The sequence below is a fragment of the Mustela nigripes genome, chromosome 9 (assembly GCF_022355385.1).
Source record: "Mustela nigripes isolate SB6536 chromosome 9, MUSNIG.SB6536, whole genome shotgun sequence".
NCBI lineage: Eukaryota > Metazoa > Chordata > Mammalia > Carnivora > Mustelidae > Mustela > Mustela nigripes.
Genome location: NC_081565.1, coordinates 40,923,644 through 40,946,589, shown reverse-complemented (window position 1 = coordinate 40,946,589; position 22,946 = coordinate 40,923,644). Strand labels below are relative to the sequence as shown.

Below are 22,946 nucleotides of genomic sequence, written 5' to 3'. Positions count from 1 at the left end.
ATAATATAAATCCCAGTTTTTAACACATCAAAGGTATATAATAAATAGTTGTTCAATATATCAATCAATCTACCATAGACTAAGTATTATTCTACAACTACATTCTTTTTTTTTTTTTAGATTTTATTTATTTATTTGACAGATAGTCACAGTGAGAAAAGGAACACAAGCAGGGGTGTGGGGGAGGGAGAAGCAGGCTTCCTGCCAAGCAGGGAACAGGGAGCCCCAGACACAGGGTTCCATCCCAGGACACTGGGATCATGACCTGAGCCCAAGTGCGTAATGACTGAGCCACCCAGGCACCCCTACATTGTTCTTAATCTTTACTGGAGATTTTATTATGATGCTATTTAAAGAACCTCAACACTCCATTTATTTTCTCACTAAATCAGCAACACAGAATTCATTGTATGAGTATTCCAAAGTTTATTTAATATCATTAAATTCCATTCCCATGGAATGCCTGGAGGTTTTTGTTTTGTTTTGTTTTCAGTTATTCAGTAAATAAGTGTTTAAGCATGGCTTGCTTCTTTCTTTGCAATTTGTCTGCCTTTTTGAGTCCTTTCTTGACTTGATTGGTTAGAAATTCCAATATAACATCAAGTAGAAATGATGAGAACAGACATTTTTGCCTTGCTTCTCAGATTACAAGAAAAGCAGTGGGTCTTTCACCAGTTTTTCAAAAGATTTTTAAATTTTTATAGAAGAGGGGGATCAGAGGGGAATGGGGGAGAGAATCCTAAGCAGACCTCACACTGAGCACAGAGCCCCAGGTGAGTCTCCATCCCCTGACCCTGAGATCATGACCTGAGCCAAAACCAAGAGTCAGACACTCAATCAACTGTGCTAGTCAAGTGCCCGGGTCTTTCACCATTAAATATATCAGCTATAGGCTTATTGCAGATGTTCTAGATCAAGCTGAGGAAGCTCTCTAATATACCTAGAATATTTGCTAACAGTTTTTATCAAGAATTAATGTTGGATTTTCTCAAATATTTTTGTTGTATCTAATGAGAAGATCACATATAGTTTTTCTTTTTTACTCTGTTAATATGGTGAACTATGTATAGATTGATTTTCTAACATTTAACTGTCACTGCATTTTTGGGATGAACTCAACTTGGTCATGACATATTATTTTTTTATGTACTGTGGATTTATATTTGCTAAACTTTTATTAATACTGTTTACATTATGTTCATGAAGAATATTGGTCTGTACCTTTGTGTTTTTTTATAATGCATTTTCAAGGTATTGGTATCAGGGCAATGCTGATGTCATAGGAAATAATGGGAAGTGCTTCCTTCTCTACACTTTCCTAGAAGAGATTGTGTAGATTTAGTATTATTTCTTTCTTAAATGTTCAGAGATTTTATTAGTGAGGTCACCTCACTCATAAATCCCAGTGTACCTGGGTTTACTTTTTGTGAAGACTTTGGGGCATTTTTTTTTGAATTGTGGGTATTTGTACATCTATATTAAGATGTAATTTATTTAGGGGCGCCTGGGTGGCTCAGTGGGTTAACCCCCTGCCTTCAGCCCAGGTCATGATCTCAGGATCCTGGGATTGAGCCTTACATCGGGCTCTCTGCTCAGCAGGGAGCCTGCTTCCCCTTCTTTCTCTGCCTGCCTCTCTGCCTACTTGTGATCTTTCTCTCTGTCAAACAAATAAATAAAATCTTTAAAAAAAAAAGATGTAATTTATTTACCATAAAATGTTCTCATTTCATATAAACAATCCAATGATGTTTAGTAAATATACAAATCTGTACAACCATCACCATCACCACAATCCAATTATGGAAGAGTTGGCTCACCCCAAAAGATTCCTTGTGCCTTGTACCTATTTGTAGTCACTTATCATTCCCACTCCCAGTGCTTGACAAACACTAATCTAATTCTGAAGTCTGTAAATTTGCTTTTCTGTACATTTTGTATAATGTATACATTTGTATACAATATGTGGTCTTTTGTGTATGGTTTCTTTCATTTAACATAATTTTTGAGTAGTTACTAATGGTAGAGCATACATAAGTATTTCATTCCATTTTATTGACTATTATTCAATATTCAATATATCATTTTTATTTATCCACTAATCATTTGATTTGGTATAGGATGGTCTTGACTACAAATACAATTCTTTAAAACATAGGTAGCTATTTTGGTTATATATTTTTCTTGTGTATATGTAACGGATCTTTGTAAGATTTGTAAGATAATTCTCCTGAAGATCAACTTGAAGAGGAACGATGAAGCCAATTATTTTGAACATTTGCAATATAATAGATATTGAATAATATTTAATAATATAGTACTACATTTATATTAAATAATAATTTAATAATATTAAATAATTATTATTTACATTTCACTCCAAAAGGGTTGACCAGTTTACAATATCTAAATGATACATATGAGTGTCTATTCTCCCAGTCCATTTCCAACACAGGAAATCTATCATTGTTTACATCTTTGTTCCAACTTATCACCAAGATTATCTCACTATTGTATAAATTTGCATTGCATCAATTACCACTAAAGTTACATATTTATTACTTATTCCTCAGATCAATTCCCTCCCCTCATTAGGAGTTCTCCCCAGGCCACTCTCACCTTAAGCTACCCTGAATTGCCTGGTTATACAACTCTTGTATTGTTATTCTGTGTGTTCTTGTGAACAATAGATACATAGCAAGAATTTTCTGAATCAGTTGATAGACTATTCTTTGTTAGCTTATCGTCCACTTTTTGCCTTTTCTTTAACAAGATCACAAGATTCTTAAGAACAAAGAACAATTATATACATCATTAAATCCTGAATATCATACAGGAAACCACTTTAAATCAATAAATATTTGAGTGTTAACTGATGTGAATTTAACTAGCCAAGGCCAAAGGTAGGGCTTTTCATTACCTGCAGTGAAATTAAAAGAAAACCATTTGCAGTCCATAAACATGGATTAGCCAATGGGTGACATTTAAGGACATACCTATATAAGAACCATGAACTGTTTTTAGCAGGAGATCTATCGATCAACAATCAATCTATCTATAATACATATATTATATATAATACATATTAGAATATATATAATATTCTATATCTATATTATGGTCTATAATAGACTATGTTATCTAATATATCTAAAATACTGGGCACTTGGGTGGCTCAATAGGTTAAGTGTCTGCCTTTGGCTCAGGTCATGATCCCAGGGTCCTGACCATACAAACCAAGAGCTTCCCAATGTTCTTTAACAGTCAGGCCAGGCAGGAGAGCAAAGGTGGAGGCAAAAATGTGTCGGGTGGCCCCACCACCAGCAGATCATGCTCTCTCTGCCTTCTGAACACAGAGAAGAACAAAGAACTGCTCTCTTTGGGGGATTTAAGATAGAAGATTGGAGAGCACTGTCCATGAAGAGCACTGAGTACTGGAACTTCTGCTTTGGAGGTTTGGAGGGGCAAAGAATGATCAGGGCCACCAGGTGCATGGAAGCCTTGGCCTTAGCATAGAGGCTTGGAGTACATGGCAGTACCACTGGGGAAAGTGCCAACAAGAAGAGGTGGTTGGGGATACCTGGATGACTCAGTCGGTTAGGCATCTGCCTTGGGCTCAGGTCGTGATCCAAGGGAGCCTACCTCTCCCTCTCCCTCTGCCTGCTGCTCTCCCTGCTTGTGCTCTCTTGCTCTAATGAATAAATAAAGTCTTAAAAAATAAAATAAAATACTAATACATAATATATTACAATATATAATATGTATATACTATGTTATATATAACAGAACATATAAAAGCACAGTATATTTATATATTATAGAACAGTATAGTATACAGGGTATATTTATAGAGAAAGAGAGAGGGGAAAGAGAGAAAATAAAGAAAAGCCTGATAAAAAATAGTTGAGAAGATACAGGCTCTTTACCTTTGACAAATGAAGCCCACCGTTTCAAAAATCAACATTTATCACAAGGTACTGTTGTTGGCTCCCCTGGTACACCAGGAGCAATACAGTTTTTATGCTAATTATTTCCCTTCATGCTGGCTACTAGATAGATATCTTGCAACTAACCATAGTTACATTATAATAGAATGAGATTGTATGAAGACACAAAATCCTCTTATGCAGTCCAATTTAGAATCCATTTCAAAAACTCTCTAGTGCTATACCTAGAAACTGAAATGTGCTGGGAATCTTAGATTTTTGCATATATTTCTGTTACACTGAAATTTGTTAAGAGTTCTGTAAAAACAATAATTGTTCTTTTATCAATAATTTGGTATTATGTTCTATTTTATCTGCAACAAAAACTTGTCATTTATTTTAGGCTAGCCTCTTAGGTTTACATTTAGTTTTGCTAATATTATTTGAAAAAATATGAAACTAAAATTCTAGGGGAGGATAGTATCTGTCTTATCCTTGCAACCAGTAAAGATAAGCTGTTCTTAATATTAACCAGTGAATACATTTTAAAAAGCAACAAAATTTATTCTAGTCTCAAATTCTAGCAGGCCTCATACTTTATCAAAAGAGCACATAATTATTTCAATGGGGCTTTTAAATTTTTATTCAAATCAATGAGTCATGTAATATCTATCATTTACTACTAATTCACCTGATGAAAATAACCTATACATAATAAAATTAACATTTAATAAAATAGGACAAATGGACTATCAGCATTCCTGAGAAAATCCCATTGTGAAAACTAAGAAATTGTGCTAGTTTTCTGCCCAACTTCACAAATTAAACTACTGAATCAATATTTCAAAGCCAAATATTTTTAAAGTGTTTATATAAAATGGGTAACTGACCTGACAATAATGAAATCAATGACAATTGTTACTGGCATTCCATTCAGTATACACAAAAAGAAAAATGTAGAATGCTTTTAAAAGGGGAGGGCGGCACCTGGGTGGCTCAAATGTTAAGTGTCTGTCATGATCCCAGAGTTCTGGGATCAAGCCCCACATCAGACTTCTTGCTCCAATGGAGCCTGCCTCTCCCTCTCCCTCCCCCTCCTCCTGCTTGTGTTCTCTCTCTTGTTAAAAAAAGAAAAAGAAAAAAGAAAAAAAAAGGGGGGGGGGAGTGGAGGGAAGTCCATTTAAATTTTATTATTCAAAAATATTTATTCTTCTTTTTTCTTTCTTTATTGTCATAGTGCTTTAAAAAACAGCTCAAATGCTCAGATTGACTTTTATGTCTCTCATAGTAAGCATCACATAATTTGTGCCATATTAATAACTTTGAGAAAATCATCTCACATATACACATATTAATTTAAGCTTTTCATTTATGACACTTGTTAATAGCCCCTCACCCCTGGGGAAAAAACAACAACAAGTCTCATCAAAGTAATTTCAAAATCTATGCTTCATTATGAAAGTTTTACAGATATTCTTTAAATATATTTCATGTAACTTTCTATTAAGTGTTTCAATGTCTGATATTGACTTGGAACTTGGAGGGTTTTTTGGTTGTTGTTTTTATATTTTTATTTTTTTAAAACTTTAAAGCTATGTGTGGTCAAGTTTTAAGCATAAGAAGAAAGTGTGTAGATATTCATTTTCCCCATTTTACAGAATTCCACACTGAGCCTTAGAAAAGGAAGAGAGCTTTTCAAAAGTGACTCCATTAGTGGTAAGAGAGAAGAAGAATTCAGGTCTTCTAAAACCGAATCCAATGATTTTTCTACTTTTTCATGCTGCCTCCTGGTGGCACTGAATTAGTTTCTCCTGGGAGATTTTTGGACACTAGATTTTCTCTTTGAGGACATTTAAAAAGAAGCTAGCAACTTTAAAAAATAGTTACATTTACTAAAGACTTAGATGGAGTTAAGGGTTTCCTAAAATGGATTACTAATTTCTTAGCAGGTATACATTGACAAGTATAACTCAACTATTTGCTTAATATGAACATTTCAGACGGTTACATTGGCCATCATGCACATGAAGAAAGTATTAGCTACGTGGAAATAAGTCACGGCAAGCACAACGCACCATACTGCCAGGCGGTCCATGTACCTCCAGTGACTACTAGCCATGTTTGTGGAGGAACAAGGAGCTGCAACCAGACATAAGAAGCACCCACAAGTAAGAGATAACCATCAGCTGATGACTTGGATTCCCTAAAGAATCAACCCCACATTCTCGCAGGCTTCTTCTATATAATTCAAAACTAAACCGAACAGTCAGTATTATAAAATTATCTCCCATTTAAAAATAAATTATGGACTGATCATTGTAAAATTACTATAAATTGGCAGGGACAATTTTCTGAAGGAACTATTTAACCAAAAGAAAGAGAGAAAATGATACAATGAAAGAAAGAAGGGAGGGGATGGAGAAAGAAAAGGAAGGGGGAAGGGAAGGAGGGAGGAAAGAAGGAAGGAAGGAAATAGGAATTTTTTTTTTAAATTTTTAAAAGGTGCTGAAAGAAGAAAGAGATACATGCAGTTAGAGTAAACCTTGGCCTCCTATTTAACCTCTCTCTCCTATGCTCCTTTCATTTTCTCTTAAGATCAACTGATTTTCTTTCAGGAAATAAGATCTTTTCTGTTTAGATAATGCATAAAGTTCTTTACACTGAAATAGCCCCTAAACCATAAAGGGAGAAGGCTTGGTGACACAGTTCCTTATCAGAATTATAAATGGTGTACTATGCATAGGTTGAGGGTTATAACAGACAGCAAAACATTCATGTAAATTCAGAAAACTTTTTTTTTTATAAGCTTGCATCCTGCTTTTAGATAAAATGCAACCAAACTGGAGAATCAGTAACTAGCAAGCCTTTTCTTTTTTTTTTTTTTTTCTTTGCTTATAGTGACCTCCTCTCTTTGTACTACAGGAAAACATTTCCACCTAGAGTCCTTTCACAGAATATCTAGAAACCAAATGAAACCAACCATAATGACTAACCAGAGCCAGATAATAATCAGTTTTTAATTGAAGCATCAAGCCAATTAATTTGTGATAACGTCCTATCACTTCTTATTCTTGACATGAAGTTTCAAAGGACTCAAAACAGTTTTCAGGTCCATGGCATCCAGGGAACATTTCAATGTTTGGTCTCTTAAAATCACATTTATTAGAGAGGAAAAAAAAATCTTTAGGGTCCTAAAACCAAATTTGAACTTACAAACCAGCCTCACTAGTTTGATTCCATTAACTGTCAAGGAATACAACGTTTTTTTATGCATCTTATATGCAGACTGCTAATACTAGTAGATCTTCCTCTGGCTTCAGAGGTGTCTTTCAGAATGAAAACTGAGCCCTTCTTATGTATTTGTCTTGGTTAATTCAATTCAACAAAAAAATAATTTGTGTCTATGCATACACATAAGTATATTGAGGTTAATAACTATTATTTTGTCACAAAATGAAATTCCTAAAACAGTTTATTTTAAGAACATAAGCCATCATTTTTGAGATTTCAAGAAGGTATTTATTCTTGTCTCCTGTACAGAGCTCTATCCAATGTAATACATCTAATGACAAACTTTATATAAATTTTCCTTGAGATCATGCTATGTTATTCTGGAATGAAAAAATTGGCCTTCTTCCATTTCCACTAAATTATACTTATTATATAATATTAACTCACATATTTACCTTGATCAAAAATAGAGGTCCCACACATACATGATAACCAAACCACTTCAGTCGTTGTCAATAGGCAGCCCATTCCATTTAAATTTTTAGGGTGAAATACCTGACAGTATCTCACAAAACATTTTAGTTTTCAGCAGGAAGTGCTTCATTTTTTTTTTTCTGCCTCACACTCTCACCGTATTGGAAGTAATGCAAGCTACAGGATGATGATGGTAGTAACTAAAGCACATCGCCTTCTTTCAAAATGCTAACCACTGCTTCCTCTCTGAAAAACATATTTTGCACTTTCAGTATGTGGCCCAATATTTCACAAATGCTGGATCTCAGCTTTTATCCAATATTCCTGGGATACTCCATGCCCCATCATATTTTCTGGCTTCCTTCACTATTATTCTGCAGGAGGTTTAATATCACAAGTCATGTTTGTTAAGAGCCACCTTCAGAAGGCTGAAATTGCATTACTGAGTGTGAAATAACCACATATGGTATGCACAAACACAACACAGCACAATGAAAATGACATACATTTCCTACTGCCTGACAGACACGGTGTCATCACGCCAAGTACACACAATACCCACTCTTTTTTTTCTTGTGGCCTAGACACAATCATCAAACATATTCTGTGCCCACCGTGCCCACAGCAATATCTAGCAGAAATGATTTTTGTTGGTGGCTTGAGCAAGGATTCTATCAAAGAGAGTGTGGAATATGAAATGAATCAGACTTCATCAAAAAATCTTGAACTCCAAGGCTATTTCCTAGCTCCCGTCACCCCCAACCCCACACACAAGCTTAACTTCACCCTCCCTCCTCCCCTGATGTTCTGGCCATGACTTCCCTCTCGTTCTTATCTCTCTCCCTCCAAGTCTTTCAGCCGCTTTGCTCTTGAGTTCAGAGCCAATCCCTTGGCGAAAGAAATCAGTAAAAGCTAGATGGTGAGACCTCATCACCAGGTGAAAAGGACAGGGGAGGAAAAGAAGAGGGTGTGGTACTCTTTTCTTCACCACACCCCAATCCTGGAGTCGCGCACTCTAGTCCACTGCGGCTCAGAGGAGCACAGCGGGTCCCCTCGCTCACCTCGGAGCAGCCCGGCCCCCAAAACCAGTCACCCGACACTCTCGGCAGAAAACTTCCCTTAAAGCAGGCAAATATTCAGGGGAGGAGGATGAAATTACAGGTTAGTTCGAAGACACATTCCACGGAGCTCCACGGAGCAAGACTGAAAGGCACCTTTAGATATGGACCCTAAAAACCCGCACCTTCCACTCCCTCCCACCTTGGGTGTTTGGCTGGGGAGGGACGGAGAACGGCAGGCCGAGAGTGGAGAAAGAGGACATTACCTCCCGGGACTGCCCTCAGGGTGCGGGCCAGGATCTCATTCCCGAAGTGGCTCCGACTCGGGGCACAGCTTTACCGAGCTCAGCCTAGATTCGGACCCGCGTCTCCCGCAGCTCTGCGCTCAGCCAGGAGGCGCACCGGGACTCCGGCTCACATCCCCCGCCCAAGCCGGGCTCGCCTCCCCCTGCCGCGCCCGCTCCGCCACCCCACGGGCACGCTCGCTCCCCGCGCTCGCCCCTCCGCCTCCCGGCGCCCCCACACCCACCCGCTCCGCGGCGCCCGCTGGGAGCCTCTAGCGGAGGCGAAGGGAACCGCAGCAGACCCGCGGCGCCAGGGCTCCGACGCCCGCTGCTCGAAGCCAGCCAGGCGGCGGCGTGGGCTTCGCGTGCCCGGCAATCCGCCGGCCGGATGCCGCCGCCCCCACTTGCCCACCTGCGCCAGGCTCACCTGCCTCCGCGTCCTAGCGCCCTGCGCCGACGCCCACAGCGATCTGTAGCAACGAGGGGAAGGGTCTGCGGTGCTAGCGGGGTTAAAAAATTTTAAAACAAACAAAAATCTCGCCAGAAACATACACACACGAATCCACGCTATAAATCAGCCCGGACATACGCCCCAGCTCGACAGCTATTTCCAATAGGTTCCAGAAAGTGTGAGGTCAGGACATCGGAACACTCCCTTCGGTTGCTGCCTCCCACCTGGGCACCGTGGCACGGGCTACTCCCGGACTTGTCCGCTCCACGCCATGCGCGCGGGCTGAGCAATCTCGTGGTGACGCCCGGAGAGATCATCCTAACTTAGCTTTACCCCACACCCCAGCCCCAACATCTATTTTAAGTTATTCTTCTTCCCGGCAGCGGTTGTGCTGCCTCTTACCTTGAGACGCTGTTCTCGTTCATGTGCTTAAAATCCGAAGCCAAGTACGCGTTGCACACAAGTCCAGGCTTTTCCTCGACACCCCCCTGCCTCAGCTCCGCACCGGCTTTTCCTTCCAAAGGGATCAGGGGGTGATGGCGGTTTAAAAGCCCTCGCACTGGAGGCACCTCTAAATCTTCACGCCCGTGGAAACGGAGACGGGGACAACCTTCCCGGCATCCCGAAGCCTCCCAGCCCCTGCTCGGTCAACTTGGCTTTCTATTTTCTTTTCTTCTATTTAATTTTTAATTTTATTTAATTTTCTTCTTTAACCCTACAGGCCCATCAGTCAGTCCGCTGCCGGCATCAGGCAGGGAAGGAGATCCTATTCTCAGTTGTAGCCGCTCCTCTCTTCCTCTTGATAAAAAAACCCTCCCCCTTTCCTCCCGTGGTTTTGGAAAATCTTCTACCTTCTGCTCGGATTTAGGTGGGGACAAGGCTAAGAGGTGCTGGAAGAAGAGCCCCTCCAAAGCACAGCTTCAGAAATCCATCTCCCTGGGCAGCCTTTGGCGAAGGTGTCTGTTCTGAGGAAACTTTGAGGGGAGGCAGTGGCGGCGGAAGCAGGGCTGGGCGGGCGGCCGGCGGCAGCGCCAGGTGAGAAGGCTGCGAGGAGGCGGCTGCCGGGAGGAGGGACGCCAGGCAGGCAGCGGGCGGCTGGGTCCCGGCGGCCGGGCTCGGCTCGCGGGCTGCGCACACACACACGCGCACACACACACACACACACACACACACAGACCCCTGCGCGCGCGCACAGCAACACACGCACGCCCAGCCCCGCGCCGGCAAGCCCCAGGCCACTGGCGAGCGGGAAGTCCGGAGGTGCGGAGAGGGACCGGGCCTCCCGGGATGCAGAAGACAGAAAGACTCGGTCACTCCTCACTAGTTAGCAGATTGGTGCCGGCGGGCAGTTCTTCACTGCTAGCCCTCAAGTCAGTTCGGCCGCCTCTCGGGTCCTTGCCCTCCCTGGCATCTCGGCCCCCTGCCTCTTTCCCGGAGGCCAGTTACTCTCCGGGGACCCTGCGTGAGGTCTCGGGACTAAAGATTAACCCCCATCTCCACCCTCCGGAGCCACCTCCGCCCCTTCTATCGTGGAGCTTTGAAGTGGCTGCAGCAACTAGCTAGGGAGCCGAAGGGCTCCCCGAGGTCCTTCGAATAGAGGAGCCTGTACATCTTTTCCTGGAAACCACAACCCCCTCTCATCCCCCTTTTCCTGCCCACTCGCTCACGTAACATTTCCCCCCTGAAATTCAAGTAGGTTCTTAAAAAAGGAGCTGCCTGGGGATTTGTGATGCCTGGGTTTTGGAACTGTGCTAATTTACTATCTACGCTTATATTGTAGACTGGACGGTAGCAGGTGTAAGGCTCCGCTGGAGAAAGGGGAGGGGATTAGGAGTCTGGAGACTCAGCCCCTTTAGCAGCCATTTCCAAGGTTTTGCACCTTAAGAGCTGTCCAGGTCTAGTTCTAATTCCTGTCCCAACTGCTTTCTCCTCCCCTGAGAACCAGGAGGGATCCCTGGGTGCCGCCCAGCTGGGGAGCCCCAAGCCGGAGAGACTCCTCTCTCAGAAGCGCCCCAAGCTCGTTCACTGCGCCAGGCGAAGGAGACTCCTAGCGGGAGTTTGTCTTACCCGGCCTGGGCTTGTGGAACTGCTCCCCGAAAGTAAACTTTTACCCTCTGGTTTTTTAAAAACCACGGTTCGCGTTTGTGCTCTGGAAGGTCGCGACACCAGCAGAGCGTTACTCTGCCTGCACAAGGGCTGGCAAGGCTGAGAACTGCTGTGGGTTTTTTCATTCGGGGCTTGGAGAATCTCTGCAGCTTGGGACCTGCCGGAAGAAAACACAAAGTTGCGCAGCGTGGAGACCGAGCGACGTTCTTCTGCTCCCGCGCCGGTCGCGTCGCTCAGCCAAGGACTCCATTCAGATTGCTCTGTGGAACCGGGGCTCTAGACGGGCTCCCGGAGTCCAGTTCAAGTTGAAAGGCGGCGGGCTTTGCAGGAAAGACAGTGCAGGAGCGCCGAACGTGCAGTTGCCAAGGCGCAAAAGTGGAACAATGGGATGATCTCGGCAAAAAGAAAGAAAGAAAGAAAGAAAAAAGGAAAAAAAGAGAGAAAAAGAAATTTGTGTGGATAGGAGCTCTAGCGGCGCTCCTCACAGCTCCGAAATCGATGGAGAGCATTCAAAGGCGAGCCTTGCCGCGCCCACGATCTGTGAACCAATAGCTACCAATTTCGGGAATGAACCTGCTTTGAATTCGGTGTGAGCCCATTCTGGAGGAAGCGGAGACCCAAAGCGATTGTCAGTTTTGGAGGGTGATGGATCGAGGCTGTCCCTTGGAACCAGGCAACCGCTGGCAACACCTTCCCGCTAATTTGGCGACTGTGCAGATACTCATATCTACGTTTGGGGAATCTAAGCGCTGGGGTCCGACGCTCCGGCTTTCCTTCTGATGCGGTTAAGAAAAGAGCTTGAAGCTGAACCGGGGAGCCTGCAAGAAGGAGCAGTGAATAATGAATTTGGTGGTGAGATACTAAAGGATAAAGAGGCATTTCATTTCCGTGTGGATTAGTTTGCCAGGAGCGACTTTTTAGGTTTAATATTTCAAGGTATATCATGGACACCTACTTTTTGCAGAATTTCAAGTGGAGGCTGTCCCCAGTGTTTTTGAATCTGGTATAAACCTATAAATTGCCTGCTTGCCACAAGGTTTGACGTTTCTTTGAATTTTGATTCTTATTCCTAAATAATAAGTAATAATTGACTGTTCCTGGAAACGAAGTGAAGTGGCAATAATAGTTACAATAAACTATTTCCCAAAAAAGGCCATCTAGCTTATGGTTTCTGTTTACATAAGCCTATGGACTAATAATAAAGTATTGTGGCTGACTAATAGACAAGAATTACAGAACTGTAATGCGGAAACTCGCTTGGTGAAAGAAAATTTAGAATTGACTTCTCTTCAAAAAGATGCTGGCTTGTAACTCCTTTCCTGGTTGGTGTTGATGTGCAGACCACTGTTAGCTACTAATGACTCTTAATAAAAAAAACATAGACCATTTATACATTTAGTACCTGAAAAGATGTATTACCATTCTGGAAAATGTTGTGGAAAGTCATGTTCCAGCCACAGAGGAGTCTTTTTCACTCACCTTGAGCCTTTGGTTTTGTAAGATGTGTAGGTAGCAGTGGTAGTCAAAGGTGTAATATTCTTGACATTTAAGCACCTTCATTGAAGTGAAAAAGCTTATGGATTCATGGACCCTCTTTAAGAAGCATTTACTTCTCCTCAAAAAAATGCAGTTTCTTCAATGACTTGATTGTTGCAAAACCAAAGTCACATTTGTTATTTGTTATTCAAAAATAAGGGGCTGCAGGGATCTGAATCACTCTTCCTCTCCCACTTTTCACACTTTGCTTTTCTGAGAAAAATAGTTGACCATCAACAGAAGAAGCAAATCTCAGGGTCAGAAGATTCACTCCATTCTCTATCTCCTTAGAGCAGTCTACATTATCAAGAAAAAATTGAGACTCAAAGGTACTCCAAGAGCCCTCCAAGTCCCACCACCAAATTAAAATAACTACTTCATTGTTCTAGTGTTATGTATTTCCCCCTTATTTTTGATAAGTCAAAATTGAGTTTTGATATATGGTGTCTCTTCTGGTGGAGACTTTCTTGAACCTTTTATTTTTTCAGGATAGTTGCTATGTAAAATATATTTTCAGGACACTTTTCTTCCTAGGAGTTAGCATCTAATCTATTGGTTTATTGCTTATTATACATTAAAGTTACTCTTTGTTTACTGGTGTGCCTTTCCCACTGTGGGAACAAGGACAATGTTGTATAAATTGCTGTTCCCCGACATCTAGTACAGAATATATCACAGAATAGATGCACATAATAATGTTAGGAATGATAATGAAAACTACCATTTATTGAGTAACTATTATAAGATGTGATTTCTGTACATTTTCTCTGTTGATCCTCTTCACAACCCTTTGACCTAAATTGTATATCCTCACGTTATGGGGAAATTGATGCTTATGTAAATTTACCCAAGATCACAAAGCTATTTTCACAAATGAATTGGGACTAGAATCTATATGTGCCTACTCTGAAGCCTAAGCTCTTAACCACTTTGCTCTATTCAAATAGGCAGACACCACATTTTCAATTTCCAAGGTGAAATGGAATTTATATATATTAAATACCAAATAAAGAACATGTCAAATTTAGAATAAATTCTAGCACTTAGACAATCTAATCAATATCAAGTTAAGTGTAGGAACATTGAAAATAGTGTAGTTCTCATGTTAAAATATGATAAACTGTCTTCTCAGCATTATTACCAAGAGACAGCCAAATGCTGAGTTGAAAGTTCTTTTGAAGGAAGGGACATCGGACCACCATGAATTTAAACTCATAGAAGACTTTTCATTTTTATTTCCTTGTTGATATCCTTATGTTAAAAAAAGAAAGGAATACATTATAAAATTTCAATTATACAAGATGGGTAAGTTCTAGAGATCTGCAATACTATGCCCATAGTTAATACTGTATTGTACATTTAGAAATTTGAGAGTAGCTTTCCTATTAAGTGTTTTAACCCAATTAAAAAATAAAAATAAAAGCGTGAAAACACAGAGGACATTAAATATAGAATGGCATAGGAACATGGTACAGAAATGATCTTGTCATTTCCGGAGGCTTACATTACAAAACACTTCATAAGCCTGTATCACTGCAGTACAGATACAGTATATCCATCCCACAGGAGACTATGTTGCTATGGAAAAGAATAAGAAAGTTTTCGCCATACTGTTATGGAAAAGCCTAACATGATATTTTTAGGTGAAAATAACAAGGTTTAGTGAGAAAACACCAGAAATTCATAAAAATAGTTAAGGTTTAGAAGTAAATAGGCAAAAGGTGACAAGGTTTGAGATAAAACTTTAAGTATGTAGGTATGTATGGATGTATTTGGAACCATGTGAAAGCTTTTCCTATCAAAAGTAAAAAATTGTTCTTTAAAAAAAAAGATTGTATTTATTTGACAGACAGAGATTACAAGTAGGCAGAGAGGCAGGCAGAGAGAGAAAGAGGAGGAAGCAGGCTCTCCACTAAGCAGAGAGTCTGATGCAGGGCTCTATCCCAGACCCTGAGATCATGACCGGAGCTGAAGGCAGAGGCTTTAACCCACTGAGCCACCCAGGCACCCCTAAAAAAGTGTTCTTAAGGAATTACATGGAAAGAGGAGTATAACAGATGCATGTCCTCCATTACTGAAAAAAAAAAAAAAGTTAAAAAGACAGGGGAGTGGAAAGTCTAAGAGTATCTGGCCTGTGGTACATTTACTCATTCACTCTCTTTACCAGAGAGACCTCAGGGTGGTGGGGGGGGGGGGGGGGCAGAGGGAGGTATCTTAGCCCAGGTTGCCATAACGAAATACTACAGGCAGGGCGGTTTAAACAGCAGACACTTATTTCTCATGGTTTTGAATAATTTTGAAAAAGTCCAAAATTAAGGTGTCAGCTGATTCAGTTCCTGGTAAGAGCTCTCTGCCTGACTTGTTCACTGTCACCTTCTCTGTGTATTCTCATACCGAGCGTATATGGGGAGAGAGTTCCCTCTTCTTATGCAGACACTAATCCTATCATGAGGGCTCCCTAATTAAGCCTAATCACCTGAATGCCCCATCCAAATACTACTACACTTAGATTTAGGGATTCAACATGAATTTGGGGAAAGGGAGAGTCACAGACATTCATTCTATAATAGGAAGTGGCCAATTCTAATCTCCTTGTCATTTGGAGTTACTCTGGATAAATAGACTCCTGATATTTGCTAGAAAGGTCTATCACTGAAGTAACTTTAGTTGGATGTCTCCGATTAAGAATTTTGGTGAGTGCTGTGAAGTGTGTAAACCTGGTGATTCACAGACCTGTACCCCTGGGGATAAAAATATATGTTTATAAAAAATAAAAAATTATGTTAAAAAAAAAAAAAAAGAATTACCTATAAGAGATGGAGGTCTATGAGGCATGGCTCCCTAGAGAATGTCATACAGGCTGTCTGACTCTGAGGTATAAAGTGAAAATGTTTTTTTTTTTTAAGATTTTATTTATTTATTGGACAGAGAGAGATCACAAGTAGGCAGAGAGGCAGGCAGAGAGAGGGGGAAGCAGGCTCCCCTCTGAGCAGATAGCCCAACATGGGGCTCAATCCCAGGACCCTGGGATCATGACCTGAGCTGAAGGCAGAAGCTTTAACCTACCGAGCCACCCAGGCGCCCCTATGTTTTATTTTTTTAACATGTTATTTATTTATTTGAGAGAGAGAGATTACAAGCAGGGAGAGGGGCAGAGGGAGATGGAGAATCAGACTCCCTGCTGAGCAGGGAGCCTGATGTGGGACTCCATCTTAGGACCCTGGGATCACGACCTAAGCTGAAGGCAGATGCTTAATCTACTGAGCCACCAAAGCACCTGAGATGTTTCATAATTTAAATACTCCTGTGAGAAACCATGCACCTTACTTATCTATTCTGGGCTAGAGTCTGCTACAGGAAGAAAAGACCCGGAGAGCCATCTTGGTGAACCTTTTGTTCATATCCTTGAAATTAATTTAGGTTGATCCTGCTTATGCCCTCTGATTCATAACAGTCTGATTTGAAAAGTCCAGTCCTATGAATTGCTCAAAAAGTTGGATTCTTAATTTAAATTGCAACCAATATTTACTGAACATCTCTTATGTACCAGATACAACTCTAAGATTTATGACTTCACTTAATACTAATAACAAAACTAGTAAGTATTTTATTATCTTCACTTTGTAGATGAGAAAACATTCACAAAGAGGGCTAGTGACCTTGCCATGGGCCCACTGCTGATTAAGTAATATAGGCAAGGTTTGAACCTTGACTGTCTTCATTTGGAACACAGCTCCTTAACCTGCACAAGAAGGTTCTATATTATCTATAAGTCCTATTAGAACAGGACTTGGATGTGCCATTCATCACAGACCCCCTGAATCTGACTCTTGATCAGGGATAAAAACATGGAAAGAGAAGAAAGATGTACAAATGGCAATAACATTAATCAAATACCCCTGTGTGCCATGCAGGTACATTATCTTATTTAATTTTCAGAAGAACTCCTATGAATTGGGGAATATTACTGTTCTTCTGACAATCAGTGTTAAACTAATTATTTCCTTAAAGTCTCACAGCCATTAAGTACACGACCAGGATTTAAGCCCAGACCAATTTCTTTCAAACATCATGTCACACTGCCTTATCTCAAAACCATTATTTTAAACTACAATGCTGTGTTTGCAACAAAGTCACTTGCTTAAAATTCATAACCATTCTAGCTTTTCCAATTCAAAACACATGCTGCAATAAAATAAACAGGAACTAAACACAGACTTGGAATAAATAGTTCTCTAAGCAGTTGGAGTGTTTTGCTGAAGAAACTACCTACAGTCAGTGATTTACCATTTGCCATCCTCCTAAGGCAACTTGAGTGCCCTTGTGATTATTTTTGACTTTCTTTTTTTTTTTTTTTTGGACAAGGGAGAAAATCAGACAAGGTAATGTGGTCAGGGGAAAAAAAAAAAAATCCTCTCCCTACAACTTTGGCCCATTTTATTTTTTACACAGAAGTGGTTGCTTATTTTCCTAAATTATCTCAGTCTGTCAGTCACTGGATTCATACAGCCATCACGAAATTTCAAAATGGCATTCTCCATGGCACATTAGAAAAAAGAAATGACCAATGGAAAGCTTTGACTTCTATCCTTATTCAAATTTGTCTTTTCCTTAAATCCTAAATATAAAACAGAGCTTAGAATGGGAGTTGACTGACATGCCAGAGTTGCTATCTAGGGGGGCCAGCTCTTGGGAGGCCTCATATAGCAGGCCAAGGAGTTTGAAATTCACCCTGACAATAATGGCCATCTCACCAACAATTTCTTTCTCAGTTCAAGCATTTCTGTGTAGTGGTTAAATCTACCCAGTCTGGAGTTAGACCCCTTGCGTTTGAATTTCGGCTCTGAGTTGTTTGAATTCTTCAAAGAATAATCAAAGGTCCCACAGAAGGACCTGCAAATTACTTTAGGGGAGATCGGGACAGGAGAAAAGGTCAGGAAGAAAAATTTTGGACTGCTACACTGAGGAATACTCCAATCACAAAAAGCAAGATGGCAGTAGCCTGAATACAGAGTGAGGAGAGGCACAAATCTACGCCAAGGTTTCAAAAATTGGTTGGGGACTAGAAGAAGGTGGGAAAGGAGAGAGGAGGAGAGTTTGCTACCTTTGGGGTAACTGCAGACAGATGTTTAAACTTCAGTTTAAGCAACAACTCTCCCTCAACCCCTCAAAATGTTACTGTATTTGAAGATAAGCATAATTAAGTTAACACGAAGCTGTTAGGGCAGAGCCGAATCCAATCTGACTGCTGCCTCTATGAGAAAGGGAGACGATGAAGCAAAGAGAGACGTCAGGAGCTCCTAGGTACGAAATCACAGGACTGCAACCATGGGCAAGCCAAGGAACAAGGTCTCTGAAGAAAACTTTGATCTTGGATTTTTAGCTTGAGGAACAAGGAGAAAGTGTATTTCTATAGTTTAAGATACGCCATCTGTGTGGTATTTTCTAATGGAAGCCCTAGCAAGCTAATGCAGAAGAGAAGATCAGCAAAAAGATAGGACTGGAAAAGTCAGGCTGAAGCCAGTGATTGATAAGGACTTGCTAGCTACAAAATTCGGTTACAAAAGCAACATCTAGCAAAAATCTTAGATAAATTATTTTCAAGATCTTGGGGTAACATTCCTAAGCTCATTCTCATAAAATCACTTTCAAGAAAGAAGAATGAAAGACGGCAGACTGGGGAAGTTAGCCATTAAAGATGTGGCTTAAACAGAGGCAATGAAAATAAATAAATCTAGAAAAAGTTGTAGAGATTCCAGAGGGAGGGAGGGGAAAATGGTAGGATTTGCCAATTGATGTCATGTGTGGCAGTGGAGAGAGAGAAACACAGAAGCAAATGATGGTTTGCCAACATAGTAAACAAGGAAGGAGTGTGTTTGTTCATTTGTTTTTACTACTAGATAGTTACAAATGATGATTCAAACATAAATAGGGTGACGATTACAAATGAATACACAAAAAGGTCAAAAATAAACATTAAATAGTCACATAACAAAACAACGTGAGATGTGCTTTAAGGCAGTGTGCAATTAAGTACAAGTGTTTGTTTAAAAAAATAGGTGCTATTGAATATGAAGAAGTGAGATTCTGGAAACAGATTCCTTAAGATCAGATCTGGCTTCTCAAGGACATAGAATTTGAGAATATGAAGATGAATGGAGAGATGGAGAAAATGAGCAAAGGTTAGATGAATCAAGATATGATGAGTCTATGAAAGAGACATTCATACACAGGAAGTAAAATTGAGGTTGGACAAAACAATTAGTGAAAGAATATGATTGGAAGTGGGTTTTAAACTAAATTTGAATGGTATTGTAAGGAGTTTTGAATACTGGGATGAATATGGGGGTTACAGTATCTTGATTATATTGGGGATGCATAAAAGTAATTGTCTTTAGTAATGGCTAAAGTTCAGTTGTGAATAACATCATTACTCAAGCAATATAATGTGTTATTTCTCTTGTAGGAAAGAAGTCTGTGGACAGTCATGGTTGGCGTGGTGATTCCGTCGTGTGTCCTGTGGTGGTGGTTCTGCTACATGTAGCTTCCATTTTCAAGGTCGTTTTGTGATCCAAGAAGTCAGCCAAAACCCCAGTTACCAAACAGGGGAGGATGGAGGAAGGCAAAACGGCAACTTCAAGGATGTCCCACACAGTTCTTTGGCTAATGAAACTTCATTACCTGGATTTTAGACTCTTGGTTACCAGAATGGTAAGTCAGAGAGGGCAAATGTTCTCTTTCAGTCACATGGCCATATGTCTCGCTAATAACTGGAAGTCACTTACCAAAAAGCTAAGGAGAAAATGGATTTTTCAAGTTAGAAGCTGTCCATTCCGGACCACTGGTAATTTGGGGCTTAAGTTCATTTCCACAGAATGATTAAAGAGGTGTCTTCTTGTGATTGTCCTTAAATTTATCTAGATTTTTTTTCTTTTTTTCCTTTTTGTGTTCTTTTGTCTCAAATTATAAACAGCAGGGAGCCCGCTTCCCTCTCTCTCTCTGCCTGCCTCTCTGACTACTTGTGATCTCTATTTGTCAAATAAATAAATAAAATATTTTTTAAAAAATTATAAACATGTTTTATTCCTTCTAAATTTTTATCTTCTCCAAGTGGTATCTAATATTAATATATTTGAATATTTTGGTTTTGCACGCATGTAAGTGCAAAAATAGATTTTGAAATGTTTTCATCAACAAAGTATGATTGTATGAATAACATAATCTAAAGTCTAAAATGATGAAATCTTCATGTAACAATGCCACATAGAGCAGGTGATAATGTTACAAAGTGGCGCAAAAGTGAGTTTTTGTCATCTTGAAAATGTATAGCTTTTAAAAGAGTCTAATTTCTTTTGTCATATTCCTATGTCTACAGAATTATATATCTTAATAGAATATAATTCTGAAGAAATTGTTGCTAAAATTTTATCCTAAAGTTTTTGCTGAAATTTTATCCTCAAGCGAGTAACTTAGCATAAAGTATCAATGAAAAATCTCACCATTAAATTGAATGTTGTATAACATACCTCAGCCCTCTGCCAGTGGATGCTGGGTTTTCTAAAGCTTTGTAAACATCAAGAAGACAAAGTATAGCTTCTATTCCAAGAAATGTTCTGACAGTAAGATGAATGTGAATCTTCCTGAAAGAGCGCCAACTCACAAGTGTTCTTAGTGGGGAGATAAAGCAACATAGTGATAGACTCAGTTGCTGACTGTGTTGACAAATTTCAAGAAAGCAATGACCCACTTGCCCAACACAATGATTTGTTGAAAGGAAAAAAGAAAACATGGTAAAATTTTAGTAAATGCTTTTTATTTATTTTTCTGAAATACAAGTTCCCTTTGTTTTCTTTTAAAGCTTTTCAAATGAATGCTGAGTAGGTTTCTATTGTATAAATGATAGATATAGAGAGGGTAGTACTTGTTTTAGCTTCATGGTTAAGTTGATCAACAGTATCCTAGAGACCACTTACTTTCCTTTGTTTCTTTCTATACTTAAAATTGCTGAATGACAGCATAACCCACAAGTTTTAAATGGTATGTGACCTTATTACTAAAGAGATTGTGATTTGCTCTTTCCTTCTTCCATGAAAATAATAAGACAGCTTGGTCTCTCTAACAGTACTCAGATAATTTTCATCAGTAATTTGTTATGAGAGGGGTGCCTGGGTGGCTTAGTTGGTAAAGCAACTGACTCTTGATTTCAGCTTGGACCATGATCTCAGGGATGTGAGACTCCAATTCTCTCTCTGCCTCCATCCTTCACTGGCTCGTGCTCTCTCTCTCTCTTTCCAAAAAAAAAAAAAAAGAAAAAACAATTCGTTATGAGAGAGAGATTAATGGTTGACTATATGAAATACAGAACAATCTAAATTATCTAGAATGAATTAACTGTAATGCTTGTTTATCCAATGAGAATATCAAAACAGAAAAATCAAGAAGACAGCAGAAATTTGGCACATAAATTTATTTGCTTGGTCTAGAATATTCATCACAGTCTCATGTATTTTCATTATTGTATATTTGTATCTATACAAGACCACAGTTTCATAATTTATTAATATTAATATTTTTATTAATATTAATCATTGGCTCATGACATACCCTTTTCATTGTTCTAAAGAAAGCTTACTTTTTATTTTTTTTAATTTTTTTCTTAAAGATTTTATTATTTATTTGATAGAGATCACAAGTAGCCAGAGAGGCAAGAAACCCTACTTTTTAAAAAGATTTTATTTATTTATTTGAGAGAGAAAGCACAAGCAAGAGGAGCAGCAGAGGAAGAGAAAGAAATAGGTACCCCACAGAGCAGGGAGCCTGAAGGGGGGCTTCATCCCAGGACCCTGGGATCATGACCTGAGCCGAAGTAGAGGCTTTAACCCACTGAGCCACCCAGGCACTCCAAAAGCCTACATTTAAAGCAATGTAATTACATAGTTTTTTCTCTAAGAATGTATAGACAACCATAGATCCATCACCTACAAAAAACGTTGGGATTTTAAAAATAATTTACCTCTAACCATGTGTCCTCGTCTCCTGTAACTAACCTATCCTCCTACCTTCCCCAAATATCATGTTAAATCTTATGTTCATCATTCACTTTCCTTGTTGTTCTCCTGTATCCATTTTTATTCCAAACATAATTTAATCTATTTCTTTAATTTTTCAGGAAGCATACAATGCAGTGTTTAAACTTCAGGGGCTTGTATGTTCATGTATCGTTATATTGTATACATATTGCCGTCTGACTGTAGTTCATTTCTTTTGATTGCTGTTTTATATGAATGCCCTACAATTTATCTGCTTTCCCAGGATGGGCATTTAGGTGACTTCTACATGTTTGCTATTGTGAGTAATGCCACTATGAACACCCTCCTATCTATCCCCTGCTGCACTTACATAAGGGGATTGTTGAATCATAGAGGATAGGCTTGTTCAACAATACAAGGGGATATTGGATTCCTTTCTATAATGTTTGTACAAATTTACATTTGTAGCTGCAATATACAAGCTATCATGTGGATATACAGCGTCTCCAGTATAAGGTATTGTTAGACTTCCATTTTTGAATGGACTTGTTTTCGCTTCTGTGATCAGTTATGATTCTCATCATCTTTATATGTTTGTTAACATCAGTATTCCCTTTTCTGTGAAATGCCTCCATTGCTCATTTTTAGTGGGTTGTTTGTATTCTTCTTACTGATTTGTAGTTCTTTATATATTCTTAGATCTGTTTTTTTTATTGTTGTTGTTCTGTCAGCCCCCCAAATTATCCTCATTTGTAGGTTTCACCTGTGACTTTACTCTTTTCACGTTTAATCTTTTGTTACCCTGAAATGTCCTTGATAAAATTATGAAAGTTTTGCTTAAAAGGAACTAAATC

At 39.6% G+C, this 22,946-nt stretch overlaps 1 long non-coding RNA gene across 2 annotated transcripts in view; it reads right to left on the bottom strand.

Annotated features, from left to right (window-relative positions):
• LOC132025103 (uncharacterized) overlaps positions 1-10,914 on the bottom strand; it is a 470,785-nt gene extending 459,871 nt beyond the window's left edge. For both annotated transcript variants that reach the window (XR_009406416.1, XR_009406417.1), the window contains exon 1: positions 9,824-10,914. This is a non-coding gene — a long non-coding RNA (uncharacterized LOC132025103). The remainder of the gene's footprint in view (positions 1-9,823) is intronic.
• Between the last annotated feature and the right edge of the window lie 12,032 nt (positions 10,915-22,946).